The 27062-nt window shown below is 41.8% G+C and overlaps 2 long non-coding RNA genes across 6 annotated transcripts in view; one reads left to right on the forward strand and one right to left on the reverse strand.

Annotated features, from left to right (window-relative positions):
* The window catches only part of LOC107206612, a 66461-nt gene extending 42837 nt beyond the window's left edge, over positions 1–23624 (forward strand). For all 5 annotated transcript variants that reach the window (XR_004498076.1, XR_004498075.1, XR_004498077.1 and 2 more), the window contains one exon: positions 16769–23624. This is a non-coding gene — a long non-coding RNA (uncharacterized LOC107206612). The remainder of the gene's footprint in view (positions 1–16768) is intronic.
* A 963-nt stretch (positions 23625–24587) lies between these two features.
* Positions 24588–27056, reverse strand: LOC107206613. Its single transcript, XR_004498079.1, has 2 exons — positions 26725–27056; positions 24588–25199 (listed from the first exon to the last, which is right to left on the reverse strand). It is a non-coding gene; the product is annotated as an uncharacterized LOC107206613 (long non-coding RNA).
* Between the last annotated feature and the right edge of the window lie 6 nt (positions 27057–27062).

Consider the following 27062-nt stretch of genomic DNA (forward strand, 5'->3'; position numbering starts at 1 on the left):
TCAGACAGTCTCTAGGGCACAGGGTTTGGCAGGACTGCTCCTTTCTGTGGGGTCCCACTCTGGAACATTTGGTGCTGTTTAGGTGCAATGAAGCTCTTCTTCAGGCTTCCATCTGCAGGTCCTGAACATTTTGGGGAATTTTCAGCGTGCCACTAAAATCTGGCCTCTGGTGCAGGTGTATCCTTCCTCCAGTATAACTTTGGATATCCTGACTGGTGTAATCCAAATTTGACAGGTAGCTGAAAATATCTTTTTGACCAAATTAAATTAAATTATGTATGTGGGGGAGGGGGAAAAAAACATATGGGCTAAGGAGAGGTTGTGAGAGAGGTACTTGTGAGAGAGATGTCATCACAGTCTCAGGTGCAGGGAAATGTCAACCATGGCTTGTGCCTTCTTCATACCAAGGAAGAGTCCAACCTTTGGACACAGATGAATAAGGAACCTGGCTGCAGCGGTCTTCTGCTCCTGGAATTATTTTATTAATTTTGACATATGTCCTAAGAAAATTGTGAGCACCTCTGTTTCAACAACTACTTGAAAAGCATTCCCATAAGTCCCTCCAAATCTTGATGAAGTAATTTGTCAGGTGCCTTCTGAAGAGCTTTCTTAAGTGCCAAGCACTAACAATTTCAGATCAACAAAGTCCTTAGTTTCTTCTAGGCTGTTTATTTGAGAACCAAGTGCCCAAGCAGTTTTACACATGTAATTTTTTACTATTTGGAAGCCAAGATGCCCAGTTTAAAACCATCTCAACTCCTACTGGCCGTTCTTGCAGTCCTGATACATGACGTTGTTGGGGAAGAGAGTGCAGAGCATATATGATGCATAATATGCAGAGCAGTGGTTTGGATGGTATGCAGGATATTCAGATTGTGTAAATAATTGATAATCCAAGAAAATCAACAAGTCACTGTCCATTTAGAGTCATTGATTATCTACTCCATGCTGCTAGCAATAATGTCTGTTTGGATCAAAAGAGCACAGCGAGACTTCCAAAACGCTGGAATGTCTTATTTTGTTAAGAAACCTGTGGCGTGTCATTATCAGCCTTTCCTAGCCAGCATTCAGAAATCACACAGTCTGAATGCAAATACAGGCTGCAGGAAAAATGGAAGGGCAACCAAGGCCTTTTTCCAAAGGATTTCTGCATCTGGAGTAGACACCTCAATAGAGATGGCTCTGAATAGAAGCAGTTGTGGTAGGTGCACCATGATGCTTTTCATGAAGAAGTGGGGACTTCTGTCCCAGGGACAGGCATCTGCAAGTGATTATATTTTCTTTTCTGTTTTCTTTAGAATTAAGTCTCTGGAAAGTACTTGCAGATAAAATGAAGACAAAATATTTCTCCATGACTTTCTGGCTGTTTAGTAGAGGAGTAATGGCAATGATGAATAAAGACTGCTGAGAAGGGATATTGTAGATACCTGTCACTCTTGCTCTTTATCTGACAGCACCTCTGGGACCTGTAGATATGAAATGGAGTTAGACCTTGTATTAAGGATCTTCTTCACTTTTGTTCTCTGACTCAAGTCTGGAAATGCTTTATGTACTGCCTTCCTGATATTTGTCATGTCCTGAAGACAATTGCATATAGTATATTTTTTTCAAAGGCCTGTGTTCTTCCACCCATAAGCTCCAACCTGCTATCAGGAGTGCTTGGAGACATACCAAAGCAAGTATCTCCTCTTGTGTGACTTGAGTTTAATTGCAGCTGTTTGAGGAGATTTTCCCTGATGAGGACACAGCATGTGTGCCATGAGACGGACTTCTCATTTATGTGGCTGGAATTCAAACATCATCTTGTAGACAGAAGCCTATGGGTGCACAGCTACACGAGGGTTGGAAATTTCAATTCCTTTCAAGGGTGTGTCTTTGTAACAGTCTCCATCTGTAATCAATAAGCTCATGATAAATCACAAATTCCTCTCCTGTTGACCAAGTATCAGTGATGCTGAGTACTAGCAATTCTCATTAGCTTCAATAGCCACTGCAGGTACTGGGCATCTTGTTATATCTGCTCACCTCACAGGGAGCCACACTGTTCAGTTGTCTTTGGGAATATATGCTGTACTCATTGGCTGTGATTTGTCACTAATAAAATAAAGTTACCACACTACTTTAAATCCCATGTAAAACCAGGAACAGAGATTTAGTGAAAAAAAACCTTTAATAAAACTTTGACTACAGTTTCCACCATCTTCTGAAATATTTTAGGTAGGCCAGCTTCTCATATATCTTCTGTCACTCATCTGCAACCCTGAGCAGCTGCCTTCCTTGCCAGGTTCAGTTTTAAACCTAAAATAAGGTTCAGCCTTGCTTTCCAACAGCCATTGAGTGTGTTTTGAGGAGCAGTGCCACTGTAGCTGTTCCTGCTCCTCTCTTGTTTATACTTTTCCTGACGGATAAGTTTCAGTGCCTAAGTACATTACTTGTGAGTTTTTCTAAAGCAGCTCAAAAGCTGTATCAGTGTATTTTTCTCATTTATAGCATCAGCTATTCAGACTGGTGTGTAATTGTCACTAGAGGACACGTAATGATTCACACAAACACGTCTCAGTGGTGTGATTGAAAAAAAGAAGAGCTTTATTTTTCCGACTTCAGTATTTATAGATTCTTGACAATGACCAGGGATTGGATAATTAAGTTACCACCTTCCCAATCACACTGGTCATGCAAAATGTCCATCAAAAGACGTTTCTTAGAAGGAATGTATAAACATCTATGTTTATAGTTACTTTCCTGGGAAAGTGTCTAAAACTATGAAAAACAAAATCAGGAAGCTTATTTTTCAGGGCGACATCTCACCCTTTCTTCTTTAAAAAAAAAGAAAAAGAAAATGAACAGAGAAAATGAACAATATTCTAAACAATCAAAAGGAAAATAACAAAGAAAATAACCAATGTTCTAAACAAAATCAGAAGGCTCTAGTTTCAGGGTGATATGTAACAACTTGATTGAATATACCTTCAGGTGATATCATTGATTACTAAAGCAACACATATACTTACATGCGGGTAAGATATGCTTAAAATGTCTTGATTAGTCAGGAGTGGAGCCCTTAATCTGCTCTGCATCCTGTAGTTCACCAGGAAGGCTGGATGCTCTGTGGGAGCAGAAGCAAACTCCAGAACACTGGAGGTGAACTGAAGAGAGTAATCACTGAAGAACTTGACATATGAGATTCAATCACCTTGCTGAATTTTGGGGATTCTTCAGGGACATAATCTGTGAGAAATCCCTGGCATGCTGTTAATTACATAAAATTGATATTAATAGTGAATTGTTTTTAGAATGGAAGCTGTCAAATTGTAAAAATATCAAATGATAATGCGATGGTAGTTGATATACAGAATGTGCATTTGCAGCCTCGACTGTTACGTGCTTCTAGGTTTGCTAGAAATTTTAGGTACACACTTATTACAACTTTTAGTGTAGACAAAATACCCAGCAATATTTAAGTAAATTATTTAGAACAGGAATTGCAAAGTCAAAATAAATTGCTTATTTGCTTTATTACCAGTGACTACACAGGTGCTACAATTAGGCTGGTTTGTCAGAGCCAGATGTAAAAATGCTGCCTTCAGATAACTTCATCCCTTGCACACTGTCTTACTATGATATTTTCTGTGTATACCCATGTTGGTGCGGTATGGTTACCCTCTGCTTGACTGTACAGAAGGAAGTGCATGAGTTTGGGGGTCTGGAAAGAAGCATTTTTGTGGACACCCAACTAGTATGTGGGGCATGAGTAAACACAGCTATGCAGCTTTATAGATTGAGAGTGGTATTCTTGGAGGCTCAATGGTGCCTGTGCTGTTTTGGCTCAGCTGTTTTGGTGTGTGGCTGAGTTTTCTGAATTGTGGTTATAGCCATGTTGAACAATGGATTGCAGTAACATCCTGGGGCTGATTGTATCAATGTGATAAAATAATGGATTGTGGTTTGTAAAGAGAATACTGGACTTTGGTGCTTTTAGGAGTGATACAGTGTCTGCTCTGCAATATGTTTAGCAATACATACAGAAACAAATAATCTTTGGGGTTGCTTAGTGTTTTTCCAAGCTTTTATTAGGTTGTTAAATGTAAAATCTGGGCCATCTTGAATACAATGGAAAACTGCCTTTGCCTCTTTTGGATCAGGATTCCTCCCTTGTATCCTCCTACAGTGCCTACTGTACTTGGTAAATGACCAGAACCCCATCACAGCTAACCTAGGAAAGCAGAGAGCATCTGAGCTGTACTTTTGAAATTCAGTGCAGCGCCTCCAGGTAGTGCTCAAGGGCAGATGTTGTGCCTGGGCACTCTCATTGCTTGTCTCCATGCTGAGGCTCTTCTGAGCAAAGAGGTAGGAAGAGTCAGCAGGGAACATAGCTGCTTGACAACAAGGCTCAGAGATGGCAAGGGACTGATGGCAAACCAGAGGCACAGCTGAGGAGGGATGCTGTTGGCCTGACTACCTCTGATCATATAGCAGTCTGTGTGTGCAAGGAATTTAGATAGGATCACAACTAAGTAAAGTTACATTGCATTAAATGCATCCCAGAAGAAAGCAACTTCTGCTTCAAAATCCTGGCAGACAAACTAACTAACCAACCAGAAAACAAACTCTCAATTGCCCAGAAGTTTTGCTTGTAATGGGTATTAGCACATGGATGTTCTCCAAATGTAGGTGGCAAATATTTGGAGTGTGTGAAATGGTGCCATACCTCATTTCTCAGCAATGCAAACCTGCATCAGTTTGGCCATGGGCACATCTCCTCTCATGCCTTAATTCTAAGTAGACAGATGATAGTGACTATTCATATTTTAGATGCTGCTATTCCTCTTTTGACATCAGAACACTTTAAAAAGGTAGGATATTGCTTCAGGTCAACTGCGGGCTGAAGAATTTCTATACTGTATTTTAACCTAAAGAGCAGTTTATAAAAAGCCCAGTTTATAAATCTCTCAGAGATCTTAGACCAGTACTGATCTCCAAATGATAGCCTCTTGGATATTATTGCTGAAACTTTCTGGAAGTAGTGCAAACCAGGAGGGAATAATTAATCCTCAGAGCAACCCCATTTACTCTAGCAGTTTGGCCTTGAGGGAGGTAGGAGCACTTGATGTCTGACAGCAGCCCCAAATGTCACTATTTCTCCACTCGTTCATTTGTCTGCTTGCTGTGGTAGATTTCATGCCGTTATAAGCTGTTTATGTACAGCCTGATCAAAGTACTTAATGACAGGGTTAATTTCTATGTATAATGAGGAAGTCAAGACAGGAGGCAGGTACTGTGTAATCGAATTTTTCATTTTGGAATTTGTTTCTCTTCATGTAGAGCTTAGCTTTGATTTTTATTACCATTAATGTTTGCATTTACTGTTCTTTCTAGTTTCTCAGATGAGCTAAACCTACTGCAAAAATAGTGGAAGCACTGAATTGTTCCAACAGCTTCCATGAAAGTATGAGGATAAAATAAAAAGAGTCTATAACTTCTCTGCAAGAAGACCTCAAAGTGCAGTTTGGTTTGGGGGGGCAATAAAATTGCACTTCTTGAACAGTCTACTGAGACATCTAATCCTCTTTTTCTGACTCAGTAGGTATAGGCACAGACATGGATGCTTAGATATCTCTGTACTCAGCCAGAGAGACAAAGACTTATGTTAAAATCTGGAAATCTTACAGTTCATGAAATGTGTGTGTTCAGCAAGACTTTGCAGGCATAAATTAATCCCTTTGAAAGAGCTGATATTGAAAAGGAATGGTTCTCCTTTTTTTGAAAGATGGAAATGGAGCATTAGATCTGCATTTGCCCTGCTTATTTTGGTTTTCATTTTTAGATGCAGTGAGCGCTGTAAATATTTCTGTACATTCAGAAGTCTGGGGTACAGAAGGGATAGAGGCCTTAAAAAGCATGTCTCTCTGAGGTAGCTAGATTCAGGAATCAAGCTGGAAGTGGGAATGAATGGGCATATCCACACTACACTGCATCCACTGTTTTTCTATTTTTCTAGCATTCTATATATTTCAGAAAAAATAGGGGTTTAAAAATTCAAGCTAAATTCTGTGGACTACTGTTACACTATATATATATATATATATATATGTGTGTGTGTGTGTGTGTGTTATTTATATATAAATAAGTTTCCTTATAAGGTTTCTACCTTATGGAGGTATAAATCCTTCATTGTGAGCTAAGTGTGCGCCTCTACTAGGACCACTGTGCAAGCTGTAGTTTGCAAATGCAGTGGGAGGCTTTGCTCATGTTAATTTGGGCTCAGTCATGCACCTCTTTTCCTCTTTTTACATGCAAATAGCATCTGTGTCAATCTCTGGGATGCCTGCTTGTTCCTTTAATAGTGAGATTCCAGTTCATACCTTCAACCAGTGCATTGAACCAGTGCATTTGTGTGTGGGCAGAGGTATAGTGCTGTTGTACAGTTGCTCTCAAGGGAAGAGCTGTGATGGAGGTTGGAACAAGTTAGTGAAATAGAGAAGTCTTGAAAGAAGACACTGAACTTTTCTGGTATGTTTTCATTTATTTAAAAAAAAAAAAAAAAAAAGAAAAAAGAAAAAAGGTGTGGGAGTGGAAGAGAGCAGAGATCTACACAAAATGATAATCCATTATCCTGCCCCCATAAAAGGGATCTCTTGACTGCCATTTCTTTCTTCTGACCCCAAGGGTTCTGGCAGCAGCTGAGGCTGGAGCACATCAGCCACCAGCCTGTGTAGCTGGGATGACTGTGGGCTGAGTGCAAATACTTGGATTCCTCATCGTGGTGCCCTAGTGTTGAGGGAGCAGGGCTGGTGAGCTGTTCTGGTGGGATCTGCTGCAGCCATCATCCTCCAGAGGGTCCCTGGTGTTGCCAAGCCACTGGCTGTCCCATGCTCTGCTCTCCCATGGTTTTACATGGTGGAGCACAGCTGCCCTGCTGTGAAGACAAGGAAGTTCAGGGTACTTGCTTGGACCAGCAGGCAAATTGAGTACAAAGTATATTAGTATGACGTTATTTCTTCTGTCTTCAGCTTTCTCCTCTGCTTTATGGTTATGGCTACCTGAACCTAGCCACCACCTTCCTTTTCCTCTCCTGCTCTTGTCACAGAAGTCAGTGCAAAATTATTCAGGTGAAACAATTTCTATTACATCACTTCACATGCTGTTTACCGAAGAAAGTTGGTATTAGTACCATTCAGGCCACAGAATGTGTTGTATGAGGACTAGTTTAAAAGGGTATTTGATTTAAGGTGCAAGGATTTCCAGAAGTTTGAAGTACAAAGTTTTCTAAGAAGGTCAGCTCAAAAGAATATGATATCCCTGTGAAGTTCTTAGCTAAATCTCAGTAGGCGGCTTGTCACAAGGGTTTTCAGAAGATGACAGCTCACCTTTTAGAATGCCCTGGACCATGTTTGTTTTCTTCCCCAAAAAGACTGCCCTGATATCAATGTCACAGCAAGACTCAGTGTATAGCCAGGATTCAGCTTGCATTCTCTTGTGTGTGTGTCCATGGACATCCTTGGGGGCTGTAAAATGATAACTGTGAAATATCTCTGCCTTTGACCTGCTTTATAATCTACTTGATCATATCATATAATCTACTTGATCTACTTGATCACACATACTGTGTGATACAGGTGGCAGAGGTGGGGTCAGGGATAAAAATACATGTACATGCTTTAGTCACAGTAATGGCATCAAAGTCATGCCACCTTTATAGACAGGGGAGGCCCTTAAACCCATCTCTAGTCTCCCACTGATCCAAGGGGAAACAAGGCTGTAACCTGTAGAGTCTCCACTGACTTCAGGTTTGAAGTAATGCTACGCATTACGTGGTGATATGTTGTGACAGTAGGATAAATTCTGGCCCTATTAATGACTGCAGATTTTGGTATTGATTTTGGAAGTATTTTACAATTTCAGCTGTAGAAATTAGTGGTAAATTCCATGATGAAATAATCTAATTATTTCCTATCAAACAGGCTATTCAGCAACATGGCTATTCCAGAAAATGTTTTCAAATGGAACATGTTGAGCTGTTGACCCCACGAAGAAATACATGCATACAATAGAATTGTTTTCTGTCTATTTAACACTTGTGTGGTAACAACGTGGGTTTGGTTATGTTGTTCTCCACCAAAATGACAATTTATCCAAACCAATTTGTCTGGCCTAAATTTTGCAAAAATACCTGGCCTTTAAAACCTTTTGAGAAAGGGTGATATTTGCAGCTGACATATCTACAAGTAACTTAGATCAAGTTATTGATCAGTCCTGTATATGTCACTTTCCAGTGGGAGGATGAGATAGAGAGGCCAATCCATTACTGCAGCCATCTACCACTGGAAAGCAATAGCACTAATGATACAGGTTTTCAATAGCTGATTTATATTATCCTGCAGTCAACAAGAACTCATGATTTTGTCACTGTACTGTTTAAAGGAGCGCTCCCAATGCTGCCAGGCCCCAAATCTGACCTTTGTAATACAGCTGCTGTGTTATGAGCTGGAGAAAACTGAACAAAACCCCACCCGTCCTGCAGAGTATGGTCTGGACAAGCTCTTTGCTCACTGAGCAGTGGATCTTGTGAGCCTCCAGTTAACATGAGGCTCTTTCTAGGGAGTTGTGGTAATCTGGCATTTAGGGAAAGAAGTGGGAAACACCCACAGAAATGATTTCTCTGAGATAGGCTGCTGGGAGTTTCTTCTCTGCTTGAGATCAAGCCAGTAGCTGGCCAGTTCTGAGAACTATCAGCATTTTGCACCACTGAAAAGTAGGTTCACCTTTGTGAATACCATCTTTTAAAAACCCAAGCTTAGGAACTTATTTTATCTTTCTTTCTGGCCTTGAAAGGTAGCAGAACTCTGGTGGGGCTGGCCCAGCTCCCCCGTGGCCTGTGGCGGGGCAGGGTGGGCGGTGGGCTGATTCCATCGGTTCCCAGGATGGAGACTGTGGGAGCCCGGCCCCAGGCCAGGCCAGGCTGTGCTGTGGCGCTGGCCCTCCTAGGAAGCCCTCCAGGTCCCATTCCGGCAGGGTGGCAGAAGCCCTTTCCCAGGGGGGCTGAGCCTTCCCGGGGAGCCTGCCGAGCCTTTTCCAGCGGTGCTGCTGGGCCATGACAGTCCCCAGCTTGGCTGAAATTCTGCCGCCACTGAGTTTTACCAGAAGCTGCCAGGCAGGGGGAGGGGAAGCCATCAGCCCTCAGCTTGCTGCCTCTGAGTGCTAGCTTGGCTGCTGAAATGGTGGCCACCCTCCCCCAGCATAGCCACAAAAAATCATACCTCGTAAACAGCTTTGGCCACTGGCCCCAGCAGAGATAATGTGACCATCCACAAGACCTGGGCCAGGTTTTAATCCTTTCACTACACAGATGAGACCTGCAGACCTCTTGTCTCCAGGGAGAGAAAAAGATGGGAGCGATCAACACGTAGAGACAACATGAAACATCAAGGTCAGTAAAGAAAGAGTCTAGCCTCAGATGAAAAGAGAATGAGGAGATGCTCTAATAAGCTGAAATACTCTTTTGGTAGAGCCATGGAAATGGACAATAATGTTCTGAAAAAGAAATCCTTTAATTCTTGAAAGAGTATTAGGGGAATGAAGTATTCAAGCTGTAGATCTGAGCAAAGGTATCCATTGGTAAAGCTGTGCAAATGGTGGAGTATCCCATGAGACACTTAAACAGAGAGATGGGAGCTGATAAAGACCCTTTGCCCCCAGCGAGAGAAGGAAACCTCTGTTCCCAGAGATGGTCACAGAAAGAGATGGAGAGAACCTTTGCCTTTGAATAACTCTTCCTTAAAATAATACCCCTTGAGTTCATAGCCCATGAACACACCCTTAGAAAGGCTGTAAAAATGGGAGGAAAGCGTGATGGCAGAGTTTATGCCCAGGCGGCTGCCAGTCGTAGAAATGAAAAGCCACGAGAAAACTGTTAATTGTGAAGAGCTCTCCATGGAATGACAAGATAAAACTCTCCCTACAAAGACTGATGAAAAGACTATTGTATAGTTGGTACTGCTTTAACATCCCAGGTTTTGTCTTTATGTTGTCAGTTGGGAAAAGAAAGCTTGGGTGGGGGGAGAAAAGGTTTCAGGAGGTTTTATTCTAGTTTCTTATTCTTGTAGTCCTGTTAAAGTTTCTTTATTCCTTTTAAGTTTTAAGCCTGTTTTGCTCTTCTACTAATCCATATCTCATAGCAAGAAATGAGTAAGTACCCTGGTGATTTTAGCTAGAGCTAAAACTCACCACAGGAGTGATTCTTGTTAAGATTCTTGTTAAGATTCTTGTTAAGATTCACTTTAGTTCCACCAGCTGCTCCCCAGCATTGTGCTACTGGAGGGGAGGATGAAGTTCTTTCTCTGGGCAAATATTGCACTTAGAATCTCAGTGACCAACTGCTAGTTTGGTGGTGATTAATGAGAAATATGTATCAGTGGCTATAAATGAGAGGCTAGTTCCCCCTCTTCTTCCTTCTAGTGATATGAGTACTTTGGGCAGCACAGAGGAAGTGTGTGCAAAATCCAGCATGGAGTAGAGCTCCTGAGGGAGATGGCAGCACCAGTGAGGAGCTGAGTTTGCTGGAGAAAGTTTTTGATGAGCCATGCAAGACCTGGCCTGGGCAGTCAGTGGGCACAACCCCATCCTCTCTTTGGATCATGTTTGAACATGGCAACAGTCACATCAGCTCAATGAGGCTGGGGTCTTGTTTTGGGAGTTCCTAGCCACACAGGCATGAGGGAAAGGCTGTGTGCAGAGCAGCCAGGCACTAAGGGGAGTGGGGATGTCGTGTGGAGCTCTGCATGCTTGGATGGGCTGACCTGCAAGGACAAGCACTGTGTTTTTGGACTTTTACACACCCTGTTTTCACACAAACATTTCATGTAGATTTGTAAAATGCAATAGCTGCCAAGCATATTTTACACAATCACAGTCTAGTGACTGAAGGATCCACTAATTAAGAAGCCTCTAATTAAGCTTTTAAATGATAAACTGTAATGGCTCTAGTGCAGCTGTTGTAAACTATAGAGTAAATTATATCCAGTTGAAAGAGGCCTTAATTACATAATTATATAATATACTCTAAAGACTTTGAAAGATAAAAGAATTTTTAGTGTTTGCAATTAAAAAAAAAACAAGGGAGTAACAATAGAGCTCTTAAACCAATGAAAGCAAGGAAATTCAAAGTTAATCTGAAAAGCTGTGCTGGTACTTTCTTTTATTATCATATTCTAATTTTTGGAGGGTTGTTTTTGTTCTTTTTTGTTTTCATGATGGATGAGATAAAGAAGTATGGTCAATCAGGAGTTTATGTCCCCTGCTTTCTTTTTTCTTGCTTTTATAGGTCCATGTATAGTATTAATGAGTGCAAACTTTCTTGGGCTTCATTTTTGCAGAAATTCCTAGCAAGAACACATTTGTCAGCCAGCTTGTCTCCTGATTTACAGAATGGTTGGTTGTTACACATGCATTTTTGAAGTCAACAGGACCTCAAAAGTTGGTGACATTTGGCCCTTTGAGACCATGTTTAGGCCACATACCAGCGTGTTGTTGGTGCAATGTTGGCAGCTGTTCTCCATGCTGGACTTGCCAAGTAGAGAAGAGGGTTGGATATATCTAGGACAATTCAGCTAAGTGGAGATTGCACTCTGGGCTTCTTTTTTACAAGGTTTAGTTCTGCTGCACTGAAACTGAGGAGAGTTTAGCCCTTGCCCACATTGGGCAAGCCTAGCCTTTAGACATCAGCACTCTTTTCCTCACCCCAGCTCTGCCTGATAGTGCCTCCTTGGGAACCTCACCAGCTCTGTCTCCAAACCTGCATCTGCTCTCAGCCTCCCTCGCTTACCCAGCCCCATCTGCTGCCCTTCCTTGCCATCTCCAATCACAACTGACACTGAGGTGCTGCAGTGAGCAAATCCCCCTTTATAGAGAAAAGGAAAGATGTGTGTGATGTGCACCTAGTGGCTCTGCTCTGCTCATCTGTTGCAAGTTCTTTTTTTGTTTCTTCAATTACTGCTTCTCAGGACAAGGGCTGTGCTTTTTGTGTCTGTGAGCTGCAACTACACAGAAGATACAGACAGTAGGCTGTGGAGAGAGCTTAATTCCTACAGCTGTTCTTAGGGACTGGCCTTCAGTGTTTTTAGGACCAAGCACCCCATGACAGCCAAACGAGTAGTGCTTTTTGTTGCTTATTCCAGCCACATTCAAGTATTTTTATCTGGAAATGTCATACTGAGGGAAATAAGGAATACAGATCTCACAGTAATTTTTTATGGCTGATTAATTAACCCAAAGAGTATTAAATTGTGCTAATGTAGTTTGCCTCTTCGATGCTGCCTTTAGACTTCAATAGAACTAAATACATGCTTAAAGTTAACTACATGCCTAAGTGCTGTGGTGAATCGGGGCCTAGGGCATTAATTAGAACTTGGCTCAGATTTACTTTCAACGCTTTTCCCTCTTTTTTTTTTTTCTTTTTTTTTTTTCCTCTTCAGCGCTCAGCAGCTTAATTGGTATGCAGATGTTCCCCTTTATTGCTGGCAGAGGCCTCTGTCACTGTTCTGAAGGTACTCAGACTTCAAGGCTGGTAGAGTGGGCAGGAAGAAGCCCCCCCTGAGTGCTTTCAAGCTTTGTGGGAAATAATGATATATGAGACAGGGATTCCTTTGGAACCTGAAGGGAACATGACAGACAGAATAATATGGGAGGAAAACATTGTCTTCACAATTAAGACTGATGGTCTCATCTTGTCTTCTTGTTATTGTTACCAGCCAAGACTGAGATGAGCTGTTATGAAGAACTTCATTTTGTGGCAGGTTCTGTATGTTGGGCACACTGCGCTCAGTGGTAGCTTTCCATCCAAAGTACAGGTATTGACAGGCTCTGAGGAACTCTTTGAGGTGGTGGTTTAGCTTAAAACCTAAAATTCCTTCCAGCATTGAGATGCATTTTGTCAGGAATGACAGTTGCAATTTGATAATCTTTTACCACTTTGCCTGCCTATATGAAGAGTTGTTTGGCACAGGAGTGTCAGCTTTATGAATCAGATTTTCTCACACTTTATTAATTTTACTTTCCAGTGGTTAGTGCATGTTTGCAAGAGACAATTGATTTGTACAGATCTGTGTAGGATGGAGCAAAGCTGGAACTAAAGCAGGAATGCAAGTTGACAGCAATGCAATAGCTCTAATTGACAGACACCAACAGCACTATTTAAAACAACATCTCCTCTGATGTTTAGGTTAAAAATGGCCCTCAATTTGTCTTCAGGTTGCCATGTCCAAAAACAAATGTTTTTATGTATACTCATTTCAAATGGATTAGACAAAATATCAAGTGCTCATTTTCTATATTTTTGTTTTCAAGTTAGATGATTCAAACTGCTCTTGTGCAAGGTACTGGAAGATGGCTGTTTCTTAACTCCTCCAGAGTAAAAGCTGTCTTTCAGGGGATGCTTTGCACATGTGAGATTTATGTTAGGATTTTTTGGCACCCACAGTTTGCATTCTAGCTAATGGGAGGTGGAAGGACTAATAAACATAGTGTATGTTGTGGGTGCAAAAATGCAAATAGAAATTACACCCAATGTTGAAAGGGCTAGAAAAATGTACCTTCTTGGATGTGAGCAGGGCAAGTCAGGAAAAATCATCTTCCTTTTACAATTGTCTGTTACTCTTTACATTCCTGGAGAACTGGGATCTTGCTGCTAATCTTACAAAAATAGATGCTGTGGTGAAGCCTCAGGCATGAATAAAATTGGATGTTAATCTTAAAGCATATTTTTTCCAGCTATGCACTCAGAGCAGTGAATCTAAATGATTTTGGAAACTCTATGGTTTTTACTTATTTAGATGAAAATGCTGTGGGGAAAAAGGTCAGTGGCATAGGTACATATTGTAACATTTGGGACTCCTGAAAGTTGAGCAGATAAGCACAGCAAACATTAGACATCTCTGACTTAACACAAATAATAGGCAAAGCTGAAAAAAGCCTGCTGACAAGAGGAGTGGGTGTTGGTGGGTGACTTGCTGCAGTTTTAGACCTGTTAAGTGTAGGTTTTTTAGCATTTTCATTATTTAAAAGTGGAGTGGTAGTTTCTTTACTCCTTCTGAAAAATTACTAATTTACTCTGAAATATAGGGTAAGCCACAATGATTTAACAGATCTATAATGTGCTTTAGAATAACTTTAAGTAAGTCACCTTCCTTCTCTCTGAGCTTCCCACTGTTTCAGCTCTGACCTCACTCCTTTCTCTATGTACATCTGCACCAAAATGCAAAGCAAGGCTGCCCTATACATGACTTTCATCTATATTCTGTGTCAGCTGGAGCACCTGGATGGCTGTGACCACTGGTGCTCGTGCAGGTTCACCTCATTGCCAGACTTCAGAAAGACTGACAGTAACAGGCTGAGCTAGCTATGTTTGGATATTGGGAATGGCAGCTTAGACTGTGGAGTGGTTCAAAAGTTGCTGCTCTGCAGGTTCTGCTGCAGGTGGACAGCTCTTTCTTGGCGGGGCCCTGACATACAGAGCCTGCCTTTTGCCTAATGCATGGGAAGTACCTAGTGGAGTATAGCCAAGGACTGTGATTATGGTCTCCAGGATATTCCTGGGATGCAGGCAGCATTAATTAATCTGTGGTACTCTGAGTCTGATTCAGAGAAAGCAGCTGATTTGTGTTCCTGAGGGTCTATCCAAGAAGGCAAGCAGCCTGCAGGGATGGAAGGTGCTCAGGACATTTTCTTCTCTTCTCAAGCTGAAAGGGTCTCAGCTGTATCATGCCCACAGCTGTGCTGAGTAGCCATGCCTATGGCAGGATGCTTCAGCTGCAGGCCTTTTATATGGATGATATTTAAATCTGATGGAGCCTCTCTGAGAAGGAGCTGGTCATGTATTTACTCCGAGAGATCTCTAGTGGTTTGTTATAAGGAATTGGGACCTGGGGCTGAAGCCACAACCTCCAGGACTAAACTACAGAATTTACACAGCTTCCAAGGCCTGCCCATTTGCCTTCCCTGATGAACGTCTGTCATCACACAACTTTCGCACTTCTGTCTGCTCTAGCAATTATTGGTGGAGGGAAGAATGTGTTTTGTTCAATATAGCAACGATGTCTAGCTCAGTTTAATTTTATTAGCTGCTGCTGATTTGTTGCTATTCAGTGCATCCATGGATTTGTTTAGTATCAGTAATCAAGGGTAGATATACTTGAATAGAAAGCTAGGTGGAAATGGTGAGTTTCTGGAGAACTTAAAGACTTCTCTTGCTCCTCTTTGTTTCCCCGTTCTATGAGGTGTGAAGAACACTTGTCCATTCGTAATTGAAACTATTCAAGATGCATGGGCCTGAAAGGGCATTATAAGTTTCTCTTGCTCTCTGGTGTAGTAAAGATCTTGTCTTCTAGCAAACAATATGAATGAAAGATTTTCTTACAAGAAGAGACGGTAAGTTTGTGTACTAACTTCTATTCGGAAGAATATTTTGATGTGAAACCTTTCTTTTTCCAGAAAAATAACTTTCCATCAGGAGAGTTATTAACTATTTTCTAGTTGCATGATCCTTTTTTGTAGCATTGAAAATATCTAGCTTGCTCCATGTGTTTTTAGATGAGATATTTACAAGAAGCCTTTTCTGTGATTATAGAAGAGCAGATTAAATCTGGTAGTCATTGAGAGAAACCAATAAAGAACTTCCTTGATGTGATTTTTTGAGGTACTTACTGGAATTGAATTGCATGTTTTTGGGTATAAGGGCACTTGGAAGCTTGAAGAAGCTTAAATGTAGATGATAATGAACATGTTATTGGTACTTATAGGTCAGTTGATAATGTCAGCATATTCAAGTGATATGAAATATCTCCGTGTTTTCATGGACAGTGCCTTACTCTATATAGTTTATTGTAATAACATGATCCTTGATATACACTGATGATAAATGTAGCTTTATAAAATTTTTTTTTAGTAATCCAATTGTCCTGAAATACCATATCAAAGATATCTTTATTACAGAATATATACAGTTACTGTCTGCCAGTGTTACCTCTATGAAAGCAACCTAAGCTAAGGAAGCACATTTGGGAAAAAAAGTGCCAAGCAGAGGTGGTTGTTTTTGGGGGTTTTTTTTGTCTTTTAGACTTTCTGGGAACATTCACTAATAGTTGGAGATGTGGTCTTTCAACTAAATTTCTTTCACCCAGATTATATGCAAATTGCAGGATTTTTCAAGCATAAAGTCATATGCCACAAGTATGATATTAGCATTTCTTTTAATAAAAATAACTTTGGAATAGGTAGCTTGTTTGGTGAATTGCCTTCCTTGTCATTCATCATTGTTTAACATCTTTGTAGATCAACAGTAACTGGAAGGAAAATACTGGACAACGTTTCTTGGAACTGGGGTTGGAAGAGGTCTGCCTTTCTGGAAAAGAAATGCTGATTTTGGTTTTTTATTTTGTCCTGGCCTTTTTATGATGTTGTGTATTGCAAGAAAAGAATTAAAGTGAGCACTAGATGAGCTGTGAACTCCCTTTAGACCAGAGTTTGGGAGTCTCTGCTCTGACATGTATTTTGTGGTTACTTTATCCTGAAGGACTTTCACAAAATCCCAGAATACATTCTTCCAATAAGATTTCACATAGTTTGATAAATATTTGGATAAATTTCATACCATCTTATCGATGCAGACAATAGTTCTTTCTTGACGATCTGAGCTTAAGTGAAATGCTCATTTATGTTAGTGGAATCATAATTAAGAGTACAGGATCCAAATCAGTGCTTTGTTACTCTGTTGCAGGAGTAGACTGAATCAAGCCTCTGTCAAGAACCACTTCTGCAATACTGAATTAACATACCTAAGATCAGCACATCAGGAAGATAGCCTTCTACCAAGAATAGTGTGGAGATACACCTTGTTCACAGAAGCTCTGGAAACATCATGAGACTCAGACAGATACAGTGCATCCTCCGATTGCGGAGATGTTGCTGCTCTCTGAGCACTGCACACTCTGTGTTCATGACTGATGGAAATAATGCCCGGTTTTGGGGGAGCTTTGTGTTATGGGAGACAGTAACAGCTGCTCTAATAGGGTGGCTTATCACTTTCTTGTGGAGACAGGTACAGCTTCTGTTCTCTTTTCCACCCTCAAATCCGGTATAACATTAATTAGATTGTTACTAGGTTTCATTAGTGAAGCTCCATAAAACAAAAAAGGTTCTATAGTCATGCTAAAACTTGGTATGCCATTTATACAAAGGGGGTGAACAGAGATCAGTAGCCATGAAACACTGCTTTTCCAGAAGTGTGAAATATTTAGGTAAAATATCTAGGTGAAATCTGAGAGAAATTTGATTACTGCTTTATAAAATGTTGCCTCTTCCCTTCTAAATAGGTTCTATCATCTCATTAATGCAAGCCCTGCCCCTTCACCTAGATTCCTTCCCAGGCAGCTACAGTGGATCTGCTCACCAAGGGAATTTGTCCCACTGGATTCCATTTTTTTCTGTGCAGTTGAATGAAAAGTGTGTGTCTTTTGAAGAACAGCAACTGAAAGAAATATTGATGACTGCCAGGGTATCTACAGAAAATGATATGAAAATTACTCTACTACAACAGTGAAGAAAAATGGGCTTTGTTAACTCTTTCTTGTAGGTTGTTTATATTAATAGGAACAAGTAAAGTTTTGTATTTTTTCAGAGAAATACACAAGGCCTTGAATTGTATTGTTTTAATTGCAGCTAACTGAATGAATTAAGTGGAAAAACGCGCACAGTACTTTGATTGTCTAATTCTCTGTATGTGAGGCTTTGGGAACAATTTGTTACTATAAAAGAACAGCAGTAACCAGAAATCAGCCGACATGTAATTGCTAGGCAGAGGGGCAGTTTGGGGAAAGCTGATACTTATTTATAAATTATTAAATAAAAGCACATAATATGAGGATCATCTCTCACTTCCTCCACACTTCATACATTACTCATCTTCCTAAATTTCATGGTTTTGTACTCCCTTAGTACATAGCTGCTTATAACCAGTGCAGGCATCAAAACCACCCACATCCAGGAAAGGAGATGCCTGTGCATTTGTAATGCTGGCAGTTTTGGTTATGGGACTCATCAAAGATTATGAACCTTCAGTTCAAGGAAAGGAATCTTGACTCAAGTTTTAAACATTGTTTTCAGTCCCAGGTACTCAGGTTTTCAGACCTGAGTACCTGGGACTGTTCAGATGGCTGAAACTCTGGCTGGTGTTTCCACTTGACTGTGTACCTTTAGAGATTTACAGCTAGCCAGTACCCTAAATAGAAGACTTCTAGAAGTAGAAGAGCAATTTTGGCATTACATTTGACAGAGTTCTCAAAAAAAATTTGTTATGTAATTCACATCAGTTTTGGTAAGAATTGGGTAACTTCTGGTTATCTTGAGTGGTTCTCACTGCTCACTTGTGCCTTACTACCATAGGAAACAGCCATTTGCATAGGAAACAGAGAGGAGGTAGGTGGTGATTGGACTCATCAGGAAGGTAGAGCAGTGTTTTAATTCTCAGTGGTTTTGGCTATTTCAGCTCTCCTGTAGGATGGAGCTACTACCATTAGTTCCTTTAGCACAAATTTGAGGGCTTTCTTCTAGGAAAGCAAAGTCTATTTCAGAGCACACAGTAGCAGTTCCTTGTGCCATGTAACAAGGGGTTGGGTAATGTCTGGGCTCACAAGTGAGAAGCATGTCTTACAGACCAAGAGGCCCTTTGTGATCTGCAGAAGAGAGTCTGTGGATAGGAAGGTGTGCCAGCACCTGGGGAGTTGGCACTGCTGGACACATCTTTGGACTTGCTGAGCTGCTATATATGATGACATTTGTGCCGTACAAATAAATCCCACCATTAGACCACTTAAACACTGTTTATGCAACTTCAAAATGGTAGAGGCTTAATTTTATGACCTTATCTGCAGGTTTGTTATATGTCCACGCTGAAGTGGTGTGAAGATTAAATTGCTAATCCTAGTTACCAGTGTAGACTGTTGCACAGAAGGTGCCTGAGAGGTGGAACTGGGCAGTTTAGCTTTGCACAGCTCTTGCCAAGAGTTATTTAGTATCCCTGTCACTGTTTTTTGATGTCAAAGAATATTTTCCCCCAAATAACCTATTTTTATGCAAAAGAACATAGCTGCATTTATGAAAGGTCTTGGATTTTACAGTAAGTCTGGTTTGTGTATATTGTCGCATTAAGTACCAATAGTCAAAATGAAAAACACAATTTTGTTACAGGGATTTTTAACAGTGGTTTTCAGTAGTTTAGAAAGCATTGGAGCTAATTCCAACAAATGAAAAAAATCAAAACAAAGCAGCTTTGAAAATGTTGATACAATTTGGCAAATGAATCTTTGGTTTTAACTCTGCTCTATTATTTCTCTGATACTAAAACCAGTATGAAGCATTATGGATTTCAACCAGCTCAATGGAAGATACAGTATGGCTTTCAGCCCACTGTCCCCTGCACTGGGGCGCTAAATCTTGGCTGTGCTCTTGTGAAGCCTTTGGCTGCATGTTCTGAGACAGCCTCTATTCAGTGCTTGTGTGCAGTGTTAAAGCTGTCTTCACTGCACCTCTTTTTCCAGCACGACATGGGAAGTTTCCTGGATTGAATTCTCAGTCACAAAACTCATATGGGAGCCACTTAAAATGTAAGACCTTTCAAACCCTTGTGAGTTCACAGCATTAAAAGATAAGAGCACAGTATTGCCAAGAAATGTGTCTTGTTGAGGCCCACAATTAACTTTATCAAAAGAAGGAATCTTATTTTTGCCTGCTACAGATAGAGGTTGCATCTCAAAGCAGCCTAAAGTTAGAGATAGCATCTGGTTCAGATCACGATATGATGAAAGATTCAGGTTAATTAGTATTTATTCTTAGTTGATAGTTATTCCTTTTGGCTTGAGCTAACAAGCAGGAGTTGGAGTCCCACAAAGTTGCATCTCCTGGGATGAGAGATGAGTGAGGGAGACAGTCTCCATGGTGAAAATGTATTTAGGGATGGGGATGTCAGTAAGAAAGACTGGCCATTGCCTTGGATTCTGATGGCCTGAAGGGAGGATGCTCTGAGGGATGGCTAACTGCCAGCAGGGGGGGTTGGATGTAGGCATGGGCTGAGGCATCCCAGCGGGCCATGGACAGTGGGAGGTGCCCTGGTTCTCTGCTCAATCCAGCGCCCTCACATGCTCACACAACCCCTTTCTGCCACCAGTTGCCCTAACTGGGTGGTTTTGGCCACAGGGAGCAGTCAAGGAGAAGCTGTGAGGGTGGGTTCTCAGAGCACTTCCAAGGCTTTCAATTCCCCTTTCTTGCCACTGTTTCCTGCACACCACACAGGCTCTACCAGCAAAAACACCACACCACAGTATAAGGGCAGTTGTTCATCTTGGGATTGTTTTTTCTTCCTGAGGTCTCCTAATTGCTTATACAGCCAGGAGGAGCCTACCAGGTGGAGAGCAGCTTTCCATGCTTTTTCAGTTCCCATATTTATACTCTTTTTAAAATCACTGTTAGCATTTTGTTGGAGTTGAGACGTTTCTAGCAGGATCTCCTGTGTATCTGGGCAGAGTTGCTCTTCTCCAGTAATCTCATGGACTGTTTTGTTCCTTCAGGTACTCAAAGAGAAGATAATATCTACATTGGTAGGAATTCTCTGGCTTCACGGGTTCTAGTGGCCTGGGCAAGGCAGTCCCATAGTGGCAGGCACTGGGCCTCCTGCTCTACACCATATAGCTCCACTTTCCTGCTCTCTCACATGACAGTCTGGGTTTCCCCAGCAGGTGAGACTGTTGGTATAGAGGGCTGTGGGGATGCCTGTCCTGAAGGGCTGAGACAATGGCAGGAAGGCTGTGGGCATCACTGGGCTGTCATGGCTTCGAGTATAGTGTGGGTGCAGTTGAGCAGCTTTTGCCTTGTGGACATGACTGCACAGGCTGGCCAGTGTAGATTTGTGACTCTCCCCTGCACTCGTTTCTGGAGATGTTTATTTTAAAGTCTCAACAAGACCTAAATTAATTCCCTTAACGTGCGTTTAACTGTCCCCTTTTCCCCAGCCCTTTGGAGGAGCTGGGGAGGTGCTGGCCCCTGCACCTGTGTCAGGAAGGTTCTGAGATGAGGCTGAACTTGCAATCACCCTCCCCAAGCTTCTCTTTGAAGGGGCATTGCTGAGGAGCTGTGGGGTTGAACAGAGACAGAATAGCACAAACTGGGATTTTGGATGGAAGAAGGGGGCAAAAGTACTCCGAAACTTGCACATAAGTAAAAGAGGTGGTAATTCTGCCTTGGAAACACCATGGTAGTCTCTGGAGAGATTGCTGAACAGCAAGGTACCACCTTGGAGCACAGTGCTGGGCTTTGCAAATCCCTAGTGTCTCTCTGCTTTGCAGCCTGTGGCAGCCAAATAGGAACTGCAGTGGACAAAGCTTGTTGCTTTTAGCACAGAAAAATTCTAAACTTAAACCAAAGCATGTATCATAAATGTTAAGAGCACTAACTTCAGTGCTTATTCTATCATAAACTACTAAAAGAAAGAAAGCGGGAAAATAGTTTTGTTGCTCACTTAATTGTGGAAGCTTTATTATGTCCTCTTGTGCTGATGATAAAGGCCTGTTATCAAGGCTGAATCCCAATTAGATCAGGTGTGTTCTATGTGATTATAGTCTTGAACATCAGCTGTGTCAGTGCAACAAACTATTTGTTTGCAGCCCAGTTCTTTGAGAGTTTGCCCATACAGAGGCATAGACTGTTGATTTGGCCACCACTTATGGTCAGCATGGCACACTTAAATGGCTGTCGTGTATGTAAAGGTGTGGACAGATGGCTTGGAGATTATTAAGCTGAGTTAAAACTGTCTCTGTTTTTCCTTTTCCTGTTTCCTTCCCCTGGGCATTACTTAAATGACTGGAATGTGGGTTAAATAAATACCCACAAACAATGAAATGTGTCTTTCATTCGCTTCCTAGAAAGAAGAGAACACTCCTTCCTGTTACATATGTGATGAAAATGGCAAGACAGGTGTGGATCTGCAGTAAACTCCAAGCTATGTGGCAGCTACACATAAGCTCAGAAATTAAGCTGTTACTATGAAAAGCACAAAGCTTAGAAGTAATTTATTCCTTGTGTTTGTTCCTCATGTTAACTTCTGGAAAGTAAATTCAGCTTTGTGCTGTGCTCAGATGCAGTCTTTTCCATAGACTAAGTGTTCAGGTTAACTGGACAGAATGGGCTCTGTTTTGAAGGTATAAGGAAGCTGGATGAGCAGGTGTGGGAGATGAAGTCAGGAGGTTTGGCCACCCTGGAAAGCACTGGAGCTGGGTTACAGTTATGAGATGCTAGACTTGAAAGAAGTTCTCAGTGTGCCTTTTCCTTTCCCTTTGTTTTCCCTTTCCCTTCCCTTGAAGTCTAAGACCTTGGATTATTAATTCCTGCTCTTTGTTGTTCCAAAGAGATGGTGGTCCTCCTGCAGCCTTTGCAGTGTCTCACAGCTCCAAGAGACCACAGACCAGGTCAGAACATGGATATAGTCATTGCGTATTAATGTCTAATTATTATATGTGGTTTTCAGAGGGAGACTTTCTTTTAACATGAAATGGATATTTATATGCCGTTCTAAAATGTCACAGACTGTGTGTAGATTCAGGAAGACTGTAGGAATGTTGATAAGTACATACTAAAGAGGATGTGGTTAAAGTCACATTTTGAAATAACTTTTCCACCATAAGGATTATTATCTACTGCCTTCCTTTTAATTGATGGCTTTTATTCTTATGTATTAACTTTTGTCAGTATCTCTGGAATGTATTTGTAAATATATTTGCCAAAGTTATATATTGGATAATTTCTATGTTTCTAGCATGTCTGAAATGATCTCATACAAACGGTAATTAAAAATTAACATGATACCTGAATTGCATGTTCCTATCAGCTTTCAAACATCTTACTAGAAAATACTTTTTTCAGTTTTATTATGTATTTTATTTAAATTACTTTTTAATAAATTACTAATTAGAAGTTTGTTTAAATTGGCCTGAGGAAAATAAGCATATGTAGTGAAGGGAACTGGCTAAAACTATTAGTTTGTGTTAGATTATTTTGAAGGATTTTCACACTAGCAGCCATTACAAAACTCAACCAATCCAATAGCATGGGGAAGCCTGTGGTTTTCAAGTAGTTGGGGTGTGTTGAAAGGAAAAGATTATAGAAGAGGCTTGGGGAAATAAATGAGGGGGGAAAAGAGGTTGATTTTTTTTGTTTGGTGTATTAACTAGTTGACAATTTAGACTATATATATTTCACTGTCTTCCTGTGACTGGTCAGGATTAAATTAAAGATGTCTTAGAAAAGAAGGAAAATGTCTTAGATTCTCAGATATGATGCGTTTCCACCTGGCGATTATCATAGACCTCGCTCTGTAGAGTGCTAAGTCTTTAATCTAGTTTCCTCTACAGAGAAATGGAACATGACTGAAGCAGACATTTACACTATGGCAGATTTCAGGAGGTCTGTGGGTTTTCAGCAGTGTCTCACAAACACAGTGCAAATGACAAAGTGTTTCTTGAGATAACACTTCACCTATGTTAATTTCTGAACTCGTTAAGGTTAATAAAAGCACTTGGAAAAAATAACTTTTCCCATGATTTTTCTGCTGATGATTTTGGTTGACTACCTTACTATACAAGTATGTTCTTATTGCACGTACTGTGTAGAGCACTCCATAATAATAGAAAACAGCAGGACACAAGGGGGTATCATACTGTCCTTTCCTTCTTCCTTTTGTTTGTGCTTTCTGCCATCTTGGTAGGAGGTCTCCTTTTTATGTGTATTTCTTCATACTTATTGAATGTAACTTTTGTCTGTTTATGGGTTTTGCAGCATTTGGAAGATGACACTTTCCCACTGCACCGAATGCTTTACTGTTCTGAATGAATGATGTACACAGTGTTGGGGTATATATATTATTTTTCAACAGAAATACCCCTCCAGTGCTGTGAGCCCTGCTTTGTTTGGAAAGAGATAGTAGAGAGTGAAATACAGAATCTGCCATCTCCCTGCTAGGCTTTCCTGTCTTCAAAGAACCATCAGAGGAGCCCATTACTTTCACATATTGCAGTACATTGTTGCAGGCTGGGTCCTGGGGGCCTGTTTGACCCCCAGTTTCTGCTGGCAACAAGGCCAGATAAACATCCTTGGGGAGAGCTGTCATCTGGGGTTTCTGGCAGTCTCCAGCCAGGGGTAACCCTTAGGGGCATGGGCAGGGGTTTTATGTGACCAGCTCTTTCAGCAGCATTTTCTGCTCTGTGATCAGCTCTGTTCAGCCTGGCCAGCTCCTTTCGTGGTCCTCCTGCCGACGCAGACAAGAGATGGAAAGACCATATAACATTCTGCAGAGTCTTTAATGCAGGCTTCTGTGAAGGGGGCCAGTGATGGTCTAACCCTGAACTGGGTAAAAGCTGGGGTTTTTATAGGGAATGGGAGGATTGGGAAGGGGACCAATGGTCTGAGAGGGGATAAGTTGACCAATAGTTAACAGGGAGATAACATGGGTTCCTGAAGCAGGAAGGTGTCATAAATGCAATGGCAAAATATGGTTAATATAAAAAGCAATTTATTATAAAACAATTTTGATCAGAAATGACGAGAGAAAAACCACAATAAATAAATCAGCGCAGCGCCGGGTGGACAGGGATCTGTACCCAGAGGTACCGATCTCCCAAATCCACAAAGAAGGGACTGCGGTCTGGGGGTTTTTATTGGGATTTTGTGTCCTGAGGCCAAACTTCGAGCAGTTGCTGTTCAACAAAGAGTCTAGATGGTTGGTTGAATGAATTTCCTGGAACCCTCAGCTGAGTCAATCACCAACTGGGCAGAGTCCTTTTGCATGTGAAAGTGTGCTTCTGAGTGCTTCCTGATTGTATCTCCGGTTGGGCTCTCAGGGTGATGTGTCCAGGTCCGGTGCAGAGCCGATGGGTATCTTGGCCTGGCTCCACTCATTGTTTAGCCTGATTGCATCTCTGGTCAGGGTTTGCAGGGTAAGTCCAGTGCGGAGCCAATGGGCATCTCGGCCTGGCTCCGCTTATTGTTCAGCCTGATTGCCTGTGTCCTGCTCTTTCTTTCAGGCTGGCAAGCGTCGCCTAGGGTTGTTACCTGAATGGGTATTCACTGCTGGGTTTTGGGAAGAAATCCTTAGGCCATACTATAGTCTGTTACAAATACAATTATATGCTTAGTTTATTCTCTCACAAATTTTTATTCCAAGTTACATTTATCACAGTCCCCCGCCTAATAATTTATCACATTAAAAATTCGTGTTATTTCATTTATTTCTAATGAGGGAGAACTGTGGAGTTCGGGTCAGTTCCAGAATATATCTGTAAACTGTGCCGCAATCTTTCGACCCATTCAGTGGGTGATTCCTCTTTCCCTTGACACTCTTCAAAAACTTTGCTAATATTCTGGCCCCTAGGGACTGCTTCTCTTATACCTTGGACAATTATGTTCCTTAAATCTATCATGTTCCGTCTACCTTCCTCCATTTGTGCATTCCAGCTTGGCCTTACGCTAGGCCATTTCAGGTTGCCTGGCGTCCCCTGTGGATTGCGTCTGTCCCAGTCTCTGATACCAGCTTGTTTAATCATCTCTCTCTCTTCCTGATTAAACAATGACCTTAGGATTGCCATAAGATCGTCAAAGTTATAAATGCTACTTCCTAAAAATTCGTCTAATCTCTCAGCCACACCAAAAGGATCATCTAACAATCGCCCCATCTCTTTCTTAAATGCCCTTACTTCTCCAGAGTTAAGGGGTACATTCACAAAACCCATCACTCCCGGGGCCGTCGGTACTTCCCTAAGAGGGAACAACCGGTGCCCTTCTTCACTCTCCCCCCACTCATCACCCATAATTTTCGTTCTCAAACGAGTTCTACTTGCGGGAGGGGAGTTGGTGTTTGGGGGTTGCTTCCCTGTTATCAATTGTGGGAACTCCGCCGCCACCCGGTTGACGGGAGGGATCCCCACCATTATATGGGAGGATTCCGGTTGTGGCGGCCGGACCGGCAGGGACGGATAGAGTGATCCCCAGCCTTGCACACGAGAAACCTCCGAAGAAGCTACCGTGGCTACGGTACTTGCAGGCGGGGAAAGGGGAAGGGCTGCCGACATCGCTGCCGGTACCGAGTCTCCCGCTTGAGACACATGCACCTCAGTGGGTAGGTCTCGGGGGCCCAAAGGTACTGAAGGCACCACTTGATCTGCAGAGGGAGGCCCAGCCGGTCCGTGATATGGGGACCGTAAGTGGTTGAGAGGTTCCCAGGATTCAGCTTTCGACTCACATTTTTCTTTTTGTTTTATTGGGAATAGCCCTACTCTGGCGTTTAACCAGAGTTTAGCATATTCTTTCTCCTCAGGATCCGAGGGGACCTTGTTCTCCATAGGAGAATAACGTATTACACGTCCACTTTTCAAATGTGCCTAACACTGGCCAAGTGAGGTGACTTCTCAGCTCTTGTCCTCCCCAAACCTCCATACAATAATGTATCAATTTTGTCTTTGATTTCCCCTTCCTCTGGGGACAGTCTTCCCAGTGTTTTAACATCCATCCCAAGGGACTTTCCAGCGGGATGTCTAGTGATCCCTCCTCCTGATCGGAGGGATTTTTCCCTGTGCCCTTTCTTTGAAGCTTACTCTTTTTCTGCCCCATACTTCGCAAATATATATAATTTCTTACCTGTCTTCGATTCTTCTGTGAGTCGATTTCAGTCTCTGCGTTGCGTGCTTACCCTAGGAATCAAAATTTGCCGATACTCACCCTTCAGCAAGCTGAGCTGAGGTCTCTTGTTATCGGTACCTTTGATCCTCTTCTGGATCTATACCTAGATCCGTTTACTAAAAGGGTTTACCAGTTCCCGAGCTCGACAGAAAGTATCCTTCCCCTTTTAGTCCCTTGTGATCAGTCCCCCGAGACACCCTTTGGTCTCAGGTTTTTACAAGCGTGTGTCGAGAAAAAAGCTTTCACTCTGGATCGCTTCCTTCGCAGCCGGCCAATTCCCTCGCGGGAGGATGGAA

The sequence above is a fragment of the Parus major genome, chromosome 6 (genome assembly GCF_001522545.3).
Source record: "Parus major isolate Abel chromosome 6, Parus_major1.1, whole genome shotgun sequence".
Lineage (NCBI taxonomy): Eukaryota > Metazoa > Chordata > Aves > Passeriformes > Paridae > Parus > Parus major.